This window comes from Mus caroli, unplaced genomic scaffold, assembly GCF_978045245.1.
Source record: "Mus caroli unplaced genomic scaffold, Mus_caroli_1 scaffold_11, whole genome shotgun sequence".
NCBI lineage: Eukaryota > Metazoa > Chordata > Mammalia > Rodentia > Muridae > Mus > Mus caroli.
This window is the reverse complement of record NW_028227266.1, coordinates 70427511-70447208: the sequence shown is the minus strand read 5'-3', so window position 1 is coordinate 70447208 and position 19698 is coordinate 70427511. Positions and strand designations below refer to the sequence as shown.

Here is a 19698-nt window from a genome sequence, read left to right as displayed (position 1 = left end):
ACTTCAAATCCAAACCAGAACAGGCTGAGTTGACAACATGGCTGCTATCACCATTGCTTCTAACAACACACCTGTGTCCTAACTCATTTTCAACTTGTTGGCCCAAGATCTGAACTTGCATGGTAAGAAAGGAATATGAATGTCAGTTTCTGTGTCCTTGACTTTCACAGATGGGAGTCTGGGGTGTGTGAAAGTCTGGTGTACCAGTGCACAGAGGGACAGATCTCAACCTAGTTCTGATGCCATGGGGCAGGTCTCCATGGAAGCAGTCACGATCCCCATTGGTTGCAAGCCTGAAGCACACAGAGAGCGATTCACATGAGTGAATCTCCATCCTGAGACTCCCGAGGCTTTAGATGGAGAAGGCAGATGTTATGTGAAATGAGCAGGATGGAGTCTTGGGATTCTTCAGCGAAGCTCTGACTGCAGACTAGGCCCTCAACCGCTGGCTCCCCAGTTACTTACCAGGAATCTTGATCTTGGATAAGTTGTTGCTCTTCTGAGCCCCGACTCCCTCGCCGGTGAGATAGAGATAAGAACACCTCTGTTGTGTTGTGGGCCAAGGCATAATGTTTGCTGGGTGTGTGCATCCTGACTTCTGTCCTTATTGTAAAACACACAAAACAAAACAAATAAAACAAAACAGAACGGAACGGAACAGAACATCTGTTTCCTAGAGTTGTTCTGTGATTCGGATACTGAATGTGAAGTTCCTCAAATTGTCCAAGAAACCTGAGTTTCCTGCCTTGGTCTTCACCTCCATGGCCGTCACTGCAGCCCCACACTCCGGAGCAGGTGGAGTAACAGCACTTATACTTAGGGTTTGTGAAAAAAGTGCTAGGACCTGGCTGTGGATGGACCTGGGGTAGGGAGGTAGAGTGCTGGCCTAGCAACATCCCAAAAACCCAGGTGTGGTCACACATATCTATAACCCCAGGTGCAGACATGCACATCTATAATCCCAACATTTGGAAGGCAAAGGCAGGAAGTTCAAAATTAAAGGTCATCCTTGGCTATAAAGCAACTTTATAGCCAAGGCCAAGGCCAGCCTGGGCTACATGAAACCCTGGACTAGCTCTGGAAGGCAAATTGAACTTCAAATTAAGTTTGAAGCCTAGCCACTAAATGGTCCAGCTTGCTCCTTTCACTTGACACAGATTTTAGAAAAACGTGTTCTAGAAGCTCTTTGTTAAAGGGCCTTGGCAGATATAGCTGAAAGAAGTCACAAGCTATACATTAAAATATGCCGATGTAGTTTTTTTTTTGGGGGGGGGGGCTTATCCACATAGACAATTCAAGTACTACTTTCATTACCAAATAATTCAACCCAAGAGTAATTAATGTGGCCCAGAGAATTAAAAAAAAATGTTAAATGTGCTAGCTTTTTGTTTTAATCTTGAGATTTGAGCTGTCCTAGATTTGGCCAAGGTACAGTGACAAGAAGACTCATGTCCTTGTGTGCTGTGACATAGCCAGGGCACTGAAGGATAACGTTATCAACCACCTTTATTGATCAGCATCAGTGATTGCGGGGTGTCTTAGTCAGAGTTTCCATTGCTGTGAAGAGACACCATGACCAAGGCAACTTATACAGGGCAACATATAATTGGGGCTGGCTTACAGGTTCTGAGGTTCAGTCCATTATCAAATCAGGAAACATAGCAGCATGCAGGCAGGCACAACGCAGGAGGAGCTGAGAGTTCTGCGTCTTGAGTCAAAGGCAGTGAGGAGACGACTACTTACTGTCTTCCAGGCAGCTCAGAGGAGGGTCTCAAAGCCCACCCCTACAGTGACGCACTTCCTCCAACAAGAACACCACTCTTAATAGTGCACTTCCTGGGCCAAGCATATTCGAACCACCACAGGGTGACCGTGATGATGGCTTTAAAGCTGCTGTTTTTAGGTCCATACTTCCTTCAGCTGCCTGAATACTCACATCCCGCTTTTATCCCCACGCCCCTAAGGCAGGAAGCTTAGCTTCTAGAAGTGCAGGCCCTACTTGTATCCAACCAGCAAACCAACAAAATGTTCAGCCATGCTGAATCCCTTGATGTCCTCAATTCATTTTCTTGGTTTCTCTCGTACCGTGAAAGCTTGAACTATCTGTACAGGGAATCGGTGTTTCCTGGAGCTGCTCCTGCAGAGACCACAGAGGCAATCTTTACCGCCTTATTTGATTATTTCTCTACTGAGAAATGCCATCCCTCTTAGAGTAATCCTAACTTTGTGACAAGGATACCCTGAAGTTAGAGTAGTGCATAGCAACATAAGCAATGGTGTCTCCCTCTTCCTGCCTCTCACAGAATGTAACTATCTCTGGTACCCTGACCTTTCTCCTTCCACAAGACATAAAAACGCAGCTGCTTTTCCATGGCTTCCTGGAGCATATCACTATTCCTAGATTCTGCTTCTTCCCCTGTGCCCTGTACCCTGTCCCACATGTGTTTTGTTCATTCATCACATGTACTGAATACCTGCTGTGTTCAGGTGGCTAACCACCTCAGGAAGAATCTGCATTGAGAGCTATGTGCACCAAGTGCATGCAGTTCCCATGGAGACCAGTAGAAGGCATCTGAAACTTGAGCTATAGATGGTTGTGAGTTGCTATGTGGATGCTGGGAACTGAACCTGATCCTTTACAGGAGCAGCAGGTGCTCAAGTACTCTTACCTGCTGAGCCATCTCGCCAGCCCTCACACTACTTAGAGGAGAGGATACTTTGAAATAATAGTTTAAAACTGACTGGTTTGGGGCACAGTGGTAGTGACACGTGCCTTTGATTCCAGCTCTTGGGAGGTAGATCCCTATGAATTTGAGGACGGCCTGTGTATACACCTGTATGGTATTAGTACATACATCTGTGTGTAAGTACTCCTCCCTTATGGTTTCTCTTGCTGTGCTAAAACTCCATGACCAAATCGCAACTTGGGGAAGAAAGGGCCTATTTCCCTTCCACTTCCACATCACAGTCCATCATCAAAGGAAGCCAGAGAGGACCTCAAGGCAGAACTCTGGAGGCAAGCACTGATGCAGAGGCCATGAAGAAGTGCGGCTTACTGGCTTGCTCACCCATGCTTTCTCAGCTTGCTTTCTTACATCATCTTGGACCACTTACCCAGGGGTAGCAGCACAGTGGGATGGGCCCACATCAATCATCAGTCAAGAAAATGCACCTTGGGCTTGCCTACAGGCCAATCGGTTGTGGTATTTTCCACTTCCAAAATGACTCTTGCTTGGGGACTGAGTTGACATGGAAACTCGTCAGCACACTTGTCCATGTGCTTGTGGAGGCCAGGTGAGGGTGTTAGATGCTCTGTTCTATCACTCTCTGCCTTATTCCCTTGAAACAGGGTCTTCCTCTTCCACTGAACACAAAGCTAGGATGGCAGCGGGTAATCCTGACTCTGCCTGCACAGGGCTGGGGTTACATGCATGCCCATACCTGACTTTTTATGTGGGGAATTGAATTTAAGGACTCATGTTTATGCAGCAAGTGTTATTACCCATTAAGCCATCTCCCCAGCTGACAAGATCGAGGTATGTATGGTGTAGACATATGGCTGGGCACCCGAGGCATACCTTCCTTCCCTGGCTCTTAGCCAGGTCTGTGGAGAGGGTGCAGCTGCCTTACTGAGGACAGAAGGGCACATGATGGTGTGCCATTGAATTATCCAGAGATCTGACCGCTGGCTGTTTGTGGGGAGACAGTTTGAGCTGCTGCACTGTGACAGCTTGGGGTAAAGTAGAAGACAGTGCCAAGAGAAACTGCTGGCTGCTGTATGCTGGGGGAGCCACGGGAACTGGGGTGCCTGGCAGAGAACGAATCCCAGGCTCTGCCGCTGGCTCCCTGGATAGGAGCACTTCTGCCCCCAAGGAGCCTTCAGCACAGGGTAGAGTGCAGAGCTGTGGTGAGTGACTGTCCTCTGAGCTAATCATCCACTCTGCTGGGTAGTTCAGCTGGGCCCCTTTGCAAAAAGCTTATCCTAGCTGGACCTGTTGACTGTTCACCCTCTCTCTCACTGAGACCCTCACCTCTGTATCCAGCCACCCACTGCCTTCTTTATGTAACTTTGCCTTAATTGCACAAGACCGTGGGAATCAGCTGGAGCATATGGGGGTGGGGGTCAGGAGAAGGGGAGTTCTGTTTCTGTAGCTTCAGGAAGCTCTCATCCCAGTTGGATAAAGGCCTTCCAGAGGTGATACTGGGAGGCATCCCCATGCCCCTGTAAATAGCCCTCAGCTGTGCTCTGTAAGGAAGCCCAATAAACTCAACTGGTCTTCCATAGCCAACTTTGTCAGGATCGTGCCTTGCTTGGTTTATCATTGAAACCTTAGGAAAAGGTAGATTTTGGTTTTGTCTCTCTTTGGAAAGGGATGTTGACAACAGTGGTGTAGCGATGAGTAGGGAAAGTACCCTGGAATATCTTCCCTAGAGTCCTATGGAAATCTTGTAACTCCTAAGAATCTGGCTGCCCTGGGCTGGTGAGATGGCTCGGTAGGTAAGAACACTGACTGGGGCTGGTGAGATGGCTCAGTGGGTAAGAGCACCCCACTGCTCTTCCGAAGGTCCAGAGTTCAAATCCCAGCAACCACATGGTGGCTCACAACCATCCGTAACAAGACCTGACGCCCTCTTCTGGAGTGTCTGAAGACAGCTACAGTGTACTTACATATAATAAATAAATCTTTAAAAAAAAAAAAAAAAGAACACTGACTGTTCTTCTGAAGGTTCTGAGTTCAAATCCCAGCAACGACATGGTGGCTCACAACCACCTGTAATGAGATCTGATGCCCTCTTCTGGTGTGACTGAAGTCAACTACAGTGTACTTATGTATAATAATAAATAAATCGTTGGGCTGGAGCAAGTGAGCAGGGTTGACTGGAGCAAGCAGAGGTCCAAAAAAAAAAAAAAAAAAAATTCAATTCCCAACAACCACATTAAGTCTCACAACCATCTATACAGCTACAGTGTACATATAAATAAATAAATAAATAAATCTAAAAAAAAAAAATCTGGCAGCAAATTCCAGGGGTCCCCTAGCATGTTTCTCTGAACATCCAATGGGGCGCAGAGGCAGGTCTCCACTATATAGAGCCTCAAACTCTTGAGCATACCTTAAAGCTGGCTTTTCCTTCTTCCCTACCGCACTTTTCCTGTTCCCCACTTCCTGGTGTTACTCACTAAGTATACCAGGACTTTTCAAGTCCTATCTCAAAGTTCCATTTCCAGGGCAACTCAGATAAAGGCAGCCTCTTGCTCAAGGCTCCAGATACAGACTTCTGCCCTGGGGCGCTCTTGAGAGACTCTTCTATCTCCCTAGTGTTCTTTCAGCACTTCAGTGGGATAAAGCACCTCCCACAACGCTCTCTGCTAGCCTCATTCACTAAGTCTCCCAAGTGAAGGCCCCATGAGCATCGCCCTGCAGTCTCCTTTCTCTGCCCCTTCCACTGGGCAATATTGCTCCTGCCTCCCGTGTTGCCTGAACATTTTGGCACTACACATTTCACAAAATTTGGAGGAGGAAAGAGATGATTTTTTTCTACCTTTCTTCCTGATTTTTTTTTTCCTTTAGGCAAATTGCTGTCACTGACAAAACAACCCCCTTATCCTCTACCAAAAAAAAAAAAAAAAAAAAATCCTCTCAGATTCTATCTAAGGGTCAAGCCTGTGAGTCTCCCACCGAGGAAAAGATACCGGAAAGGCGTGGCTCAGAATCTCAGAGGCTTTGACGGCACAGGCTTGCTCTCCCTTTAGGCTGGTGGGGCTTGAATATCTGTAGTGACAGCAGAGACAGGGACAGCGGCCTAGCCCAGGCAGATTCTGCTCCTCGCCTCGCTTCCCATATTTTATATATTTTTTTAATCATTAGACTACCTGTTGGGAAAGAAGGGGGCAGGCATGCTGGGTAAATGGTGTTTCTATGGTCAGCAAATGTTTGCTGAGCATGTACTTTCTGCGGACGCTCTCAAGGGTCTGAGTGGGAATAGACGGGTGTCAGGTGGTTCAGTTTCCTCCTCGAGGGAGGAGTCCCTCCCCTCCCCCCACATACACCCACACACACCCTTCCACTTCTCCCTCGGTGAGCTATTTCCTGCCCCTGAGTAAGGGCTCAACACACTCATTTCCCAGTACCTGGTTTTGCTCATATGTTGTTTCTCTACCACCAGCCCAGCTACCAGTCCGCTGTTCAGTTATCCCACAGTTCTATAAAACCTCAGTGGCAGCCGGGCAGTGGTGGCGCACGCCTTTAATCCCAGCACTTGGGAGGCAGAGGCAGGAAGATCACTCTGAGTTCAAGGCCAGCCTGGTCTACAGAGAGAATTCTTGACAGCCAGGGCACAGAGACACAGGACACAGAGAAACCCTGTCTTGAAAAACCAAATAAAAACCCCAAATAGTTAAGTAAATAAATAAGTAAACAAACAAACAAGTACATCACTTGCTGAATAGAGGTTCAGATCCCAAGCTCCCACCTCAGATGCTCAACCTCCTGTAGCTCCAGCAGGTCCCACATCTTCTCTGGTCTCTGTGAACACTGCACATGCATGGTGCACACATATACACCCAGGCACACATGTAGACATGAAATAAATACATCTTTAAAAAACATACCTCTTTCCCTGTGGCCCTATTTCTGTTTCTGGAAGCACATCTGGTTTACCAGTTTTAGATGCTCTCTGGGACCGTCCCTCCCCACACAGCTTCCTCTTGTAAGCCTCCTCCTGGTTTGCATGGTTCTGCCAATCCCAGTATTCAGAGCCATTTAGGTGCAGGTTCCATTGCAGGCATTTTGAGGTGTCTAAGGCATGGTTAACCTGTGTCCGCACCTGTGATATATGACACCCTTTCCATCGTCCAGCACAGCCTCCCTTACAGTTTGCCTAATTCCAGATATACCCAAACCCCAGATGTCTTTGCACTGGCGAGCAGTTCCGTTAAGAACGCTGTTCATGCAGTTTTATCATCTACAAAGCCTAGACTTGAGAACTAAGCAATCAAGTTTCACAAAAACGTGCACTGTTTTAAGTAGGCTTACTATTTTCTTTTTGTTGGGAGGAGGGACAAAGGTTGCATTCATAACTATACTCGCTGACTAGGCGTGGAGCATGCCTGGTAGACCCACTGTTTCCAAAGGGCTCCAGGGAGGATGGCTTCCTCCTTTGTCTTCTTCTTTTTAAAGATCACTCGAAAATATTTTTTTCAAGTTTTGCCGGCATGTATACCTGTGCACCACATATATGCAGTACCTTAGGAGGCCAGAAGAGGGCACTAGATCCTCTTGGCACTGAAGTTAACAAAGGTTTTGGGAGCTGTCTTGATGGTGCTGGGAATTGAACCAGATCTTATAGAACAGAAACAGATCTTAACTGCTGAGCCATTTCTCCAGCTCTGTAAATAAATACAAGCACGTTTAATCACTGTGCAACTTTTCTTCTATTGCTGTTGCAGTTTTCCTACAAAATAATCACTATTACTTTTTGAAATCTTTTCACGTTACTGTTTTGAGTGACTGAATTTTTGAGTGTTGATTTTATTCAACATGTTTGTCAGTAAACACTTACTTATTAAAATACTGTAAGACACATGCCATTTCTGCAGTCCTTTCTTCAGGAATAACAAGCTGTTGAGTGAGTGCCTTGCTCACTTTACAATGGAGGAAACTGAAGCTTGGAAATGACACCCCGGCCTTCCCAGTTGGCAATGTAATGCCACCTTCCCTGGAAAACGAACTAAACTAGGGCCTGAGAGTTTGTCTCTAATGCCAGTGCTGCTACCAGGAGCCAGGTGACCTCAGAGCTAGGCCCAGCTTTAGCTTATAGACGTCACTTTGTCACTTCATGCCTTTTGTGATTTGCTTCCAAGTGACAGAACAAGGCTGGGTGGAAGGATGGGGGAAACTGAGATCTGGGGTGGGATTGCGGAATAGGGAAGGTTTCCTGGAGGAGGGGTTGTAAGGGGGCGCTGAGAGAGAGAGTGGCTGCCTGTGGGAATGGGGTGCTGGTATAGGCGCAGGGAGGTCTCAGGGCGCAGATGGGGCAGGGTTTCAGGGAGCGCCCGGGACTGTCCGCGAGGGGCAGCAGTCCTCGGTCCGCCGGGTCCTGGGTCGCTGGGAGGGTCCGGACGCAGACCCGCCTGCTCCTCCTCCCGGGAGGGCGGGCGACTGCAGGGCGGGGCGGGGCTGGCGCGGCCTCCTGGCGACGCGGCGGCCGCTGCTCTCCGGCCCGGCTCTGCGGGCAGCTGCGGGAGCGGGACCCCGGAGGCAGAGGCGGTAAGTGAGCTCCGAGCGGGAGCCGGGAGGGTGTGCGCGGGACCCTGGAGCCCAGACGCTGCCCGGGAACTCGACAGGCTCGAGCTCCTGCAGCTTTGCGCAGTGCTCAGCCTCAGCGTTGGTCGTGGGATCCGGGCGCCGCGGCTGCAGTCCCGGAGCTGGAGGTGCGCTCCTGCCTCCTACGCTGCGTCCAGTACCGCAGACGCGTCGGACAGTTGGTGGTGAGCCTGTACAGGGCTCTAGTGACAGCTGCGGGCGAGCCCCACGGAGCACCGCACTCCCAACCCTTCCCTGCAGTGTTTGATCTCAGTGCTCTTTAAGGCCATTCCTTAGAACAGGCTGGTGGCTGCTCCGCTGTCCTGGCCCCGCGTGCCACTGCACTGTCCAGGCAGGTCACCCCGAAAGCCCTTACCCCACGAGAGCACTTTTTTCGCCTTCTGAGGGACTTTTCCAAGTTGCATCACCGTTTGGCTTCAAGGTAAGTGCCTGGCTGTGGTGTTGGACTTACAGAGACCTTTTTTTTTTTTTTTAAACTTTGTATATTTACTGTGTGCGTGCCCTTTCACCCCAAGAACCCTTCCAACGCCGAGTACCCTGCTCAAAATACTATAGGAGTTCTTTTAAAGAGGACTTGGCTTGCAGAGTGGGCTACACACCTGGTGAGATTTAAATCAAAACCAATGAAAAGATTCTCACCTTCGTCGCGCCCCCACCCCCACCCCCGGTACATCTCTACTCCAGGGGTCTGGGGATAGTCGGTGGTGGGAACTTTTAAAAAGCGACCCGGGGTGGTTCTGGGTGCAGCCAAGTTTGGAAGAGCAGAGCGCTCAGGCTCCTGACCCACCGTGTCTCCACCAGGGGAGCCTGTGGACGCAGCCTGCCAACCTTAGACCGCAGGTGGTGCCATTTAAAAAATAAAAGTTCTCTTTGTTCCTAATTCTATTTACAGTAAATATTTCTGGGGGCACTTTCTATTTAGGAGGTTGGAGTGTGGGCATTAAACTCTGAAGTCCTTGCCAGAGTCAAGGTTATAGCACGTGATCGTCCTATCAGGGAAAACCAAGTGATTTGGAAAAGTGTCTCAGATGAAAAGAACACTTAGGATTTGGTGAGCTTTTGTAGACTCCTCCTTACACAGGCACGTGTGTACAGACACAAAAGCACTTGTGTTACATAAACGTGGGGATTTTCCCCGGGAGTGGAGAGACCCTGAAGGGTTTCATTTGTGAGTTAGTTATTTTTGATGTGTGTGCTCCCGCCCTCAGGAGCAGCCATGTGTATGTTCCTTGATAGAATAAACAACACCTGAGTTAGGGGGTTAGTGTTTCCAGTACCAAGGCAGAGCTCAGCTCAATCTCCTGTCAGGTGACCTAAAAATGATAGGACAATGGGAAGGCTGAACATCTGTTTGAATCCGGTGATTTTCTGTAACATATGTTTTATGGGACGTTTTGTCACACGTGTTTTAGGACAAGACGGTTGTCCCTGGGTTAACAGTCATCTCTAAGTTAACGCTCTCTGGTATTCCAAGTATTCTCTCACAAGTCTCCTGGTGGTTGCTGCAACGTGGCCCTAATCAGACTTCGCCTTTTCCTTAGGCGATGGCCCTGTGTATTGTCTTTTATTTTATCAGGATGATGTCCCTTTATGGGTGCCCTGGGGAGGGTGTTTGTCTCTGACCTCTGACATGAGCTAGACTGACGTTGATTTTTGAAAATGAAAAATGATCAAGTGTTGTCCCGTTGGCCTGTCCCGTTTCCTCTCCTCCTGCTACCGTGCCCTCTCCTGTCACTGGTCAGCTGCTAGAATGTGACCACTGAGGAGTCACCAACATAGCAGTGGCCTGCCTGTGGAGGGTGTGATGTCACAGGGTGGCCCCTGACCCCAGAACCTCCAACCCCCACAGAGTGTGAATGTATATGTATATATGTGTGTGCAAATGCATACGTGCATGCCAGACCATCTACATGACTGGTTGTACACTTGTGAATCTCCTTTCCACCTGGGGAACAAGGTGCACCTTGAAAGTGTCAGATGCCTGAGAGATGGGAGAGCAGTCTGGCCCTGTCCCACACAGAGCGCAGTGTGGGAGAGGCAGATTTATTACAATACTTCCCACCCTGGGAGAGCACTTGTGATGTTCTGATCTGACCAGAAGAAATGGGTGAGTGGGGTGCCCTTCATCCAGGGGAAGGGGTACAGCCTCCAGGAAGGAGAGGCCTGTGGTCTGTGCTGAGAGCTGTGATTGTGTTAGAACCATCCACTTAGTATAATGGTTTCTATTTTGTAAGTGTGTGTGTGTTTGTGTGTGTGTGTGTAGTTACTTTCTCATGTTGATGGAATGAGGAATGACAGAATTTAGAGTGTTTCTTAGTTCTTTTCCTCTGAAACTCATTTATCTAAAAGATGCTGTTAACCTTTTTAAAAGCCCAACTGACTCCTCCCTTCCTTCCTCCCTTCTCTGTCCCACCCTCCTCCTCCTTCCCTTCCTTCTGTCCTTTGTTCGGTCCTAATGCTAAAGGGCAGAGACGTAGACAGAGGCTGACACCCAAGGAGAAACATTAAGCTCAAGGGAATTGAAAACTGAGTATTTTCCCTGGGTAACACCCAAGCACACGTTTCCTTCTGTCCTTTGGCATTGTCATTATGATGAAACAAGGGTATGAGACCCTAAAAGGGGGGTGGGGGGGAGAGGAGGGGTTACGGGTGGGGGTGGCACCAGGGCTGAGTGGTCTTCGTGAAGTGGGAAGCTTGCTGGACTGTTCAATCAAATGTCCCCACTGGGGCTTGTAAGATGGCTCAGCCAGTAAAGATGCTTGCTGGTGACCTGAGTTTGATCCCTGGAACCTACATGGTAGGAGGAGAGGCTTGACTCCCTCCCTGCAAGTTGTCTTCTGACCTCCACATGCTCACCCCACACATTTAAAAAACCAAACCAAACCAAAACTGCAACCTCCTCTACTTTGCTTCTTCTCGTGTTTGCCTTCCTCTGCTCCCCAAGCCAAGGCCCATCCCCACTTTTGTGAGATGTGGGCTGGGGGTGGTAGGAGCTGGGTCTTTCTATACCGCCCAGGTTCACTGCTAGCTGAGATCCTCCTGCCTCAGCAAGTGCTGGAATTTACTGCCCAGCCACATGAGAGGTTGTGTTAATGTTTCTTTGGTTACTCATTGAGCAACTATTTAAGAAGCCTATCCCTGCTGGCAGGGCTCTGTCCCACCTGCCAAGGTCTTGGACAGGATACAGTCCTTGCCTTAAGGAGCCTGAGTCTGGGCAGTGGATCTGCAGACTGTGTGTTATGGTGTGCTGTGCACAGTGACCAGCTGGCAGTACAGGGAATAGGCTAGCCTCACCTGGGTGGATTCCCCTGCAGTTTGTGGATATGGAAGACATAAAAAGCCTTTCTGAGAATAAGTTCCAGCTTACTTCACTGGGACTCTGCTCCAGACTTGAAATGTGGTGTGTGTGTGTGTGTGTGTGTTTCCCTGACTGGAGGAGAAAGAGGATGCTGGGCCCTGGGGTGGGGGGTGGGGGGAATGTGTTTGCCCAGAGGGTCTCTAGGGGGCTGGAACACTTGTGTGACCAGGGTAGCCTACCTGGCATTTGGTGACTGGCAATGGAAACCTAGTGGCTGTATCGGTGACAGAGCTGGGCAGAGTGCAGAGCTCCAGATTCTCAGAGTGTAGTCTGACTCTGCGCTCAGGCATTACCCTGCCGGGGCTGCTTTTTAAAACAGGGCTCCTGTGCAGACTTCGAAGTCAGCTTTGATCACTCCAGGCTTCCAAGTAGTGTTTCGTAGGGCTGATGACCTCCCAGCCACTCAGGAGACTGAGTTAAGAGTGTAGGTTCATGGCCTGCCTAGGCTGAGATAAAGGCCAGCTTGGGGCAACTTGAACCCTGTCTCCAAACTACAACTGAAAGTGCTGCTTGTTTGTTTGGCTTGGTTTGGTTTTTGTTGTTGTTTTGTTTCTTCCTTTTCTGAGACAGGGCCTCATGGATCCCAAGCTATTCTCATGCTCGCTAGGTTGCTCTGATGACCTTGAACTTCCAGCCTGAACTCCCCAAATCCCAAGATTATAGGCAGACACTGTTTCCATTTGTGCAGTGCTGGTAATCAAGCCCAAGGCTTCGAGTATGTCAGTCAAGCCCTACCAACTGAGCCACATCCCCAGCGCAGTAGTTCCTAGTTGTTTATTGATTACATCCTAGGGACAGGTTACACACTCAGCACCTTTTCTCCCCTGTTCCAATCCTGACATCGCCAGAGACTCCAGGTCTTAGAGCCCCTCCCAGCTCATGCTGTGGCTATGCTGAGGGTCCCAAATGCTAATCAGCTCTTTGTATGGCTGCTCCCTTCTGCTGAGCTGATTAAGACCCTGTGTTTTCAGGGGCTGGAGAGATGCCTTTTGTAGTTAAGAGCACTTCCTGTTGTTCACCAGGAGCTGGGTCAGATTCCCAGCACCCATACATCAGCTCACAACCCTCTGTAACTCCAGTTCCAGGGCATCTGACATGGTCTGCTGGCCTCCATGGCACTGCACGAATGAGGTGTCCATACCTTCATGTAGACATAATACACACACATATAAAAATAAATGTGTCTTTTAAAAAAGGCATTCTGGTGGTATCTCTCCTCCCCCAGCCCCCTGTCCCCTGCCCCCCACAATGGCACGGTCCCCTTGAGTTTGGATGGATTTATTGATTTCCCTCCCAGAAAATCTAAACATCTCAATCTCAAAGACCATTGTGTCCTTCTGGTCCAAGGGACTTTTCACAGACTCCTCCTCCTTCCTTCTTTTCTTCTTTTTCTTAAGAGGAGAAGGTAGATTTGGCTGCTGGGGAAAGCTCCGAATGGGAACCCACTTCTGGGTTAGAGAGAGAAACGTTTCCTGCGTTTCTTTAAGCTTTGCAAACCCCTGAGATTTGGAAGTAATTGGTTATTGGGTAACAGTGGAAAAAAACCCAAATCTCAGTGCTGTGCTTTCTGAGGTGCAGTGAAGGTCTGCGGGCCAAGTCTTGTTCATGTGATGCATGCAACCGGAACAGAACTGGGCTGCACTGCACGGTAATTACCTTGAGCCCTTAAATTTGCAGGTAGTCAAGGCTCAGAGCCTGACAGTACTGTCATAACTGATGAGCCTAGAACAGGTTCGAAAATGAGAAGCTGTCACTACCACGGCCACGCACACAGGACTCTCACCCAGAAATACAGGATTCAGGGAGCATTATCAGGGATTTAGTGAAGAGTCCACGGGGAGTTAAGAGTTCACAGTTACAACACGGAGTGTATTCCATACGTTTGGAATAGGCTGGCCACCTCTTTGTTTATAGGGGGAATTTATTTCCTGCTGTACAATCACAGGGATTTATTTATTTATTTATTTGCTTGCCTTGGGTAAAATGTTTGATGGTTCAGGACATTATTTTGTAGATTTTGAATCTGTAAGACCAATATTGTTATTACTGTTGAGACAGGCTCTCATGTAGTCCAGGTTACCTTAGAATCTCTTCGGAGCAGAGTGTGACCTTGAACTTTTCTGATCCTCCTGACCCCACTTGCCAGGTGCTGGGTTACAGATGGATAGGCACCACCATGCCTGGTTTATCCTGTGCTGGGAGATGAAACCCTGGCATGTTAGGGATGCCTAGCTAGCTGAGCTCAATCCCCAGCCCTGTTGGCAGGTTTTGGAAGAAGGTGGAGGAACCTTGCTTTAAAGGTTTGATTCTCTGCTATGCTTGCTTGTGAGGTCTTTATTTGCCTTCAGAACCACACAGCTGCAGCTGGAGAGCATCTCTCCCTATCCCAGCCAAGTCTCAGAAGCCTGGGGGAACTGCCTTAGAGCAGCTATCACTGTGTGTGTGTGTGTGTGTGTGTGTGTGTGTGAGAGAGAGAGAGAGAGAGAGGGGGGAACTGGGCTGGAGAGATGGCTCAGTGGTTAAAAGCATGAAAAACCCTTGCAGAGGACCCAAGTTCAGCTCACAGCCATCCATAACTGCAGTTCCAGGTGATCCAATGCCCTCTTCTAACATCCAAGGGTAACAGGAGCACACGTGTTACACAGACATGCATGAGGTTAAAGTACTCATACATGTAAAATAAAGTAAGTGCATCAGGGTGTGTGTGGGGGGGTAGTGTGCTTGGGTAGCATTGACCAAACTTAAGAGCTCCCTTGTTTATGAATTTTGGGGTTAGGACTTGGGTATTATTTTTGTCTAAGGTGGCTCCAGACCAGTTTAGTCCTAAGTGTTCCCGCTCTCCTGGGCCTCTTGTAAGCTTTGGGAAGTGAGGAGGTGAGAGAGGTGGGGCTGGGCCTTTAGCTTTTGGCGTATTACTGAGGACTGGCCTTCTCCAGGCAAGGACCTCTCTCCCTGAAGGCTAGGTTTCTAGGTGTAGTGCAGCAGGGAAGGACACAACGGGAGGGAGGAAGGGATAAGAGGGGAATAAGAGGGGGATAAGAGAGAGAGAATGAAAGAAAGACAATGAGAATGGCCCAGGTTTTGGAGGGCTATCTAAGACTAGTTCCTCCCATAACTGCATGAAGTGCTCCTGACTGACTTGCCTCCGCCCTGCCTTCCCCATAGCACTTCTCGGGGAGAAGCTCTATCTTAGGCCTGTTTTATAAGTGAGAGAAAGAAGGCCATGGGAAACGAGACAATTTGTCACATTCGGCAGCATCTTAGAGGTGGGACCCAGGGCTTAAGGCCAGGTGTCTGAGTTGCCCTCTCTCACTCCTAGTGACTGCCCTTAGACACACACACAGAGTTCTGCTTTCTGTTTTGGCTGGTTTTTCTTTCAGCTCACCCCTTTATTTCTTCAGCAGATAAATGCTTGTGTATGCCTTATCTTTTTAATATCTGGTTTTTTTTTTTAAAGTTTACTTTCACTTATGTGTATGTATTTGCTTGTCAGTATTTGCTCCTGTGGAGGCTGGAAGAGAGTCCTGCATCCCCTGGACCAAGAGTTACAGTTGGTTAAAAGCCATCTGATGTGGATGGATGCTGGGAAACAAACCCTGGTCCTCAGCAAGCACTCTTAACCCTGAGCCATCACCTCCATAGCCCTATATACCTTAATCTTAGCAGTTGGAATACTGCTCAGGCCCTTTGTGTATCTGTCTAAACTCCCACAGTCCTGTAAACAAGTGTATAAGGGAGTGGGGACACAGGCAGGGATGTAGCTTAGTAGCACTATGTCTGAAGCCTTGGGTTCCATGCCCAGCACTGTATAAACCAGGTGGCTTTGTTGTAGTTACACGAAATCCTACACTGGAGAGGTAGAGGCAGAAAGGTCAGAATTCGAATCTTCAGCATGTAAGGGGCCCAGGGCCAGCCTGTCTTTAAAATGAAGAAAGCCTGTACAGATTTTTTTTAAGTACTCTTAACCGAGAGTGGTTAAATCTTAGGATGTGGGTCCCCATTTTGCTATGGAGTGAGAGCTTGCTGTTTTCCAGTTCTAGTGTTGAAAGCCCTCTTTACCAGGCACTAGGAGTGTGGTTCTAGCAGATTCCTCTTCATCTGGAATTTGTCTCCTCATCTATAATAGGGGTGCTTGGAGCCTATTTCTCTTTGCTAAGTAGAAGTAGATAGTCACCGTGGGTGGTGCAGTTACTGATACCCATGAGGTAGAGGTCAGGATGCTGCCACACATCCTTTGGTACTGAGGACGGTCCAGAGCTGCAGAAGGCTGTAATCAAAGGGGAATGATAAAGATACCTGCTTTCTAGACCAGAGTACAAAGAGTAGAATTTCACTTTTTGTCCGTGCTTCTGGTTGGCCTGCAGGTGGTCCAGAGAGGGGATCACCACTTTTCTCTCCACTAAGCCCTCTTTAACTTCACTTGTAATTGCTTGCACTATTTGCATATAAATAACCATGCTTCCTGCAGTGAAACCCCTAACCTTGCAGGTAGTTAACCTCAGCCCCGGAGGAGTCACCAGGTGGAGTGGCCTGGGGCTGGCCCAGACATTCAAAGCTTTTTTTATTTGTTTGTTTAGGGGTGGGGTTGAAGCCCCATCCTGTCTCATTTTCTTGGTTAGTTTTAACCCTCAACTTGACACAGCTCAGAATCATCTGAGAAGCGAGCCTTAATGCAGAAGAGCCAGCCCATTGTGGGCCACACCATTCTCTAGGCAGGGGGTTTTAACTGTTTTGTGAAAGCTAGCTGAAAGCAAGGTGGGTGGGGGGGAATCCACACATCTGTGATCCACACATCTGCTCTCTCTCCATTCTTGACTGTGGATATGATGTTTTAAGTTCCTGCCTTGATTCCCCACAATAATGGACTATAACCCTGCACTTCAAGCTGAATTCGTCTGCACTGTCTCCTGAATTGCTCTTTGTCAAGACATTTGTATCACAGTGACAGAAGGAAAAGGACACTGCTCATGTTGCTTTCAACCTTCCTAAATATCGTTGTGACCCCAACTATAAACTTTTTTTTTTTTTTTTTTTTTTTTTTTTTTTTTTTTTGTCTTTTGAGACAGGGTTTCTCTGTATAGCTCTGGCTGTCCTGGAACTCACTTTGTAGACCAGGCTGGCCTCGAATTCAGATATCCGCCTGCCTCTGCCTCCCGAGTGCTGGGATTAAAGGCATGTGCCACCACGCCCGGCTATAAACTTATTTTTATTGCTACTTCACAACTGTAACTTTGCTACTGTTATGAATCATAATATAAATATATGATATGCAGGATATCAGATATGCAGGATATCTGACATGTTACCCCCGTGAAAGGGTCATTTGACCCTCAAAGGGGCTGAGACCCACAGGTTGAGAAACACTGCTCTAAGGAGTATATTAAACAACTGCCTCAGAATGAAGGTGCTAGTGATATTCAAGAATGTGCTTTAGATTATTATTATCATCATGGTGCGTGGGATCAAACTCGGAGCCTTGTGCACGCTACACAAACACTCTACTACAAGCTGGACACCCAGCCACCAGGCACCCCCTTCTGTGGGTGTTTTCAGTAACTGGATTTCAAGCATAAGCACATACGAGGGCAACGCAGGCAATAAGGGCAACAGTTGCAGAGCATCTGGGTCTCACACTGGGTGGTGAATCTGCTGGGCGAACAGTTCTTGGGTTGACATGCGCAGACGGTACATCTGGAGGCCACACAGCCTCGGGCTTGGGAGTGCAGAGAGAGGTTAAGTCGCTTGTCTATTATATCAGTTTCAGTGGTGGCTGTCACCATGTTTGTTGTGTGACCTCTTGTGCCTCAGTTAACTCATTTGTGAAAATGATAACTTCTGCCTGAAGCTTGGAAGGAGGGTTAAGTCGCTGTGGGGAAGTCCAGAGTGAACTTGGAAGCTTGGCTCAGAACCTTAGTTGTTAGTAGAGCGATCTCCATTTTATTTCAGTCTGTGGTATGTATATTGGTACTCAGGTAAGAGGGCTTACTTCTGGTTTTGAAGCCTCTCATCATATCTTTAAAAAAATTATTTTATATGCATGAGTGTTGTCAGAATGTGTGCCTGTGTACCCGCATGTGTGTAGTACCTGTAGTGGCCAGAAGGGGGAAGAATGCTTTCCCGGAACTGGAGTTACAGATAATTGTGACAGGCCTTGTGGGTTCTGGGAACTGACCCTAGGAGCAGCCAGTTCTTGGAACCACTGAGCCGTCTCTCCTGTCCCTGGGAGGTGTTTTATTAGTCTTTTTTTTTTTTTTTTTGGTTTGTTTGTTTGGTAAAATACACAGTGAAATTACATTTCAGTAGGATAGGGTACATTTATCTCATTGGGTAACCATCTTTACCATTTGATTCTAAAACTATCTATGTCCCCAAACAGAAACCCTATATCTCTACATTTTCCCTGCCATTGGGCCCAGCACCGGAGGGTCTTCTTTCTGCCTCTATAGAGATGCTTATTCAGCACATTTCACAAACATCTTTCCCGCTGTATGTGGCTCTCCACGTCTGGGGCTTCAAAGCCCTTTTTTACCTGACCATCAGTTACCAGCTTTCTATCGCATCAATATCTTTTTTTGGGGGGGGGCGTTGGGGGTGGACAAGTTTTTGCTGTGTAGCCCTGGCTGGTTCAATATGTGGCTGAAACCTGCCTTTGCATCCCAAGTGCTGGGGCTAAGGTGTCTTTTGTGAGTCCTTAGCCTGGCCCATCAGGCATACTGTCATCCTGAGTCGTGTCCCCTGCAAGTTTTAAAGTGATCTCTCATCATGGATTCAGATCCTTTTTGGCTTCAGCCTTAATTTCCCTGCTTTTTCCATCCCTTGCTCCCACTGACCCTTGACAAGCTCTCTTGCTAGGCTCCTGGGCGGGCTCAGGAATAGATTTTCTTGGGTATTTTATTTCTGCGGGAGCTTACACTGCAGGAACACACATGGGGACCCCCCTCACCCCCCCCCCCCCCCCGTTGTGCTTAATTTCCCATGACAGCATGGCAGGTTTTCAAAACAAGTGTCTGGAAGACGCCCGCCAGGCCCCCTTTATCCCTTGCTTTAAAAGCTTTTCACCAGGAGACGTGGCCCTCAATTAAGCTATTTAATAAAATCCTCCCGTCATTTTAACGCGTTCTTGGGACATGTTTACATTGCAGGCCACCGAGGGCTTCTAAATGAGGAGCTGTGGAGTGACTGTTCCTTAACCTGTGCCTTTGATAATATCCTTTGCTTTAGACGTCAGGCAGAGGCTCTGCCAGATCTGTAGCTGGGATTGACCCAGACCTGAGGCTGGGAGGTAGGGATCTGGGGAGGTGTGTGTGTGTGTGTATGCGGGTGTCGCGCGCGCGCGCGCGCGCGCGCGTGTCCGTCCTATGAGGGGGATAGAAGGCATTCTTGGCTCTGCATTCTCCCTCTCCCCAACCCCCCCATCAGGAGGCTTTGCTAGGAGAGTCTATGTTAGAGAAGCCTGAAGCAGCATAGAGATGTAAAACTAGCTGTCTAGAGAGACCGTATGGAGCTGGACTCTTCCATCTAGCAAGAGTAGCTGTTCCTTTTCTCTCAGCCACTCCCTGGCGTGTTCCCAGGGTGAAGACTTCAACAGAAAAAAAGTTTTTAAAAAACACTCAGGAGAGCAGGTCAGCTCTGGGCTTCAGGGCTTAGGGGCCCCGCCTGCCGGGCAACCTCCAGCCCGGGGCTGAGAGCTGGAGAGGCTCTGGTTTTTGTTTTGGCTCAGGAGAGGTGAGCAAGGTGCCCAAGGCCACTGACTGCTTCGCTTTCAGCAAACCCTTGAGAATTTACCTTGGAGGAGGTGCCAGGGAGGAGCCAGGTCCTCAAATACAGAGTGTTTTTGCTAACGTTGTTCTGGAGACCTTTCCTGTACTGGGCCAGAACCGGAGGGACAGAGAACCCCAGTGAGCCACTGGGTCAGGCTGGGGCTCCAGCCAGTGACAGCTGGCTCTGCTCTGCCCAGGGCCATGTTCTGAGCTATGTGTGCAAGTTGCTTACAGGCATCCGGAGAGGGAGCCT

The 19698-nt window shown here is 48.5% G+C and overlaps 1 protein-coding gene across 2 annotated transcripts in view; it reads left to right on the top strand.

Annotated features, from left to right (window-relative positions):
- Window positions 1-8180: 8180 nt before the first annotated feature.
- The window catches only part of Cgnl1 (cingulin like 1), a 156663-nt gene continuing 145145 nt past the window's right edge, over window positions 8181-19698 (top strand). The window contains exon 1 of one of the 2 annotated variants that reach the window (XM_021171400.2): window positions 8181-8270. The gene's annotated coding sequence lies outside the window, so the exon portion shown is untranslated. The other variant, XM_029481707.2, reaches the window with a different exon arrangement.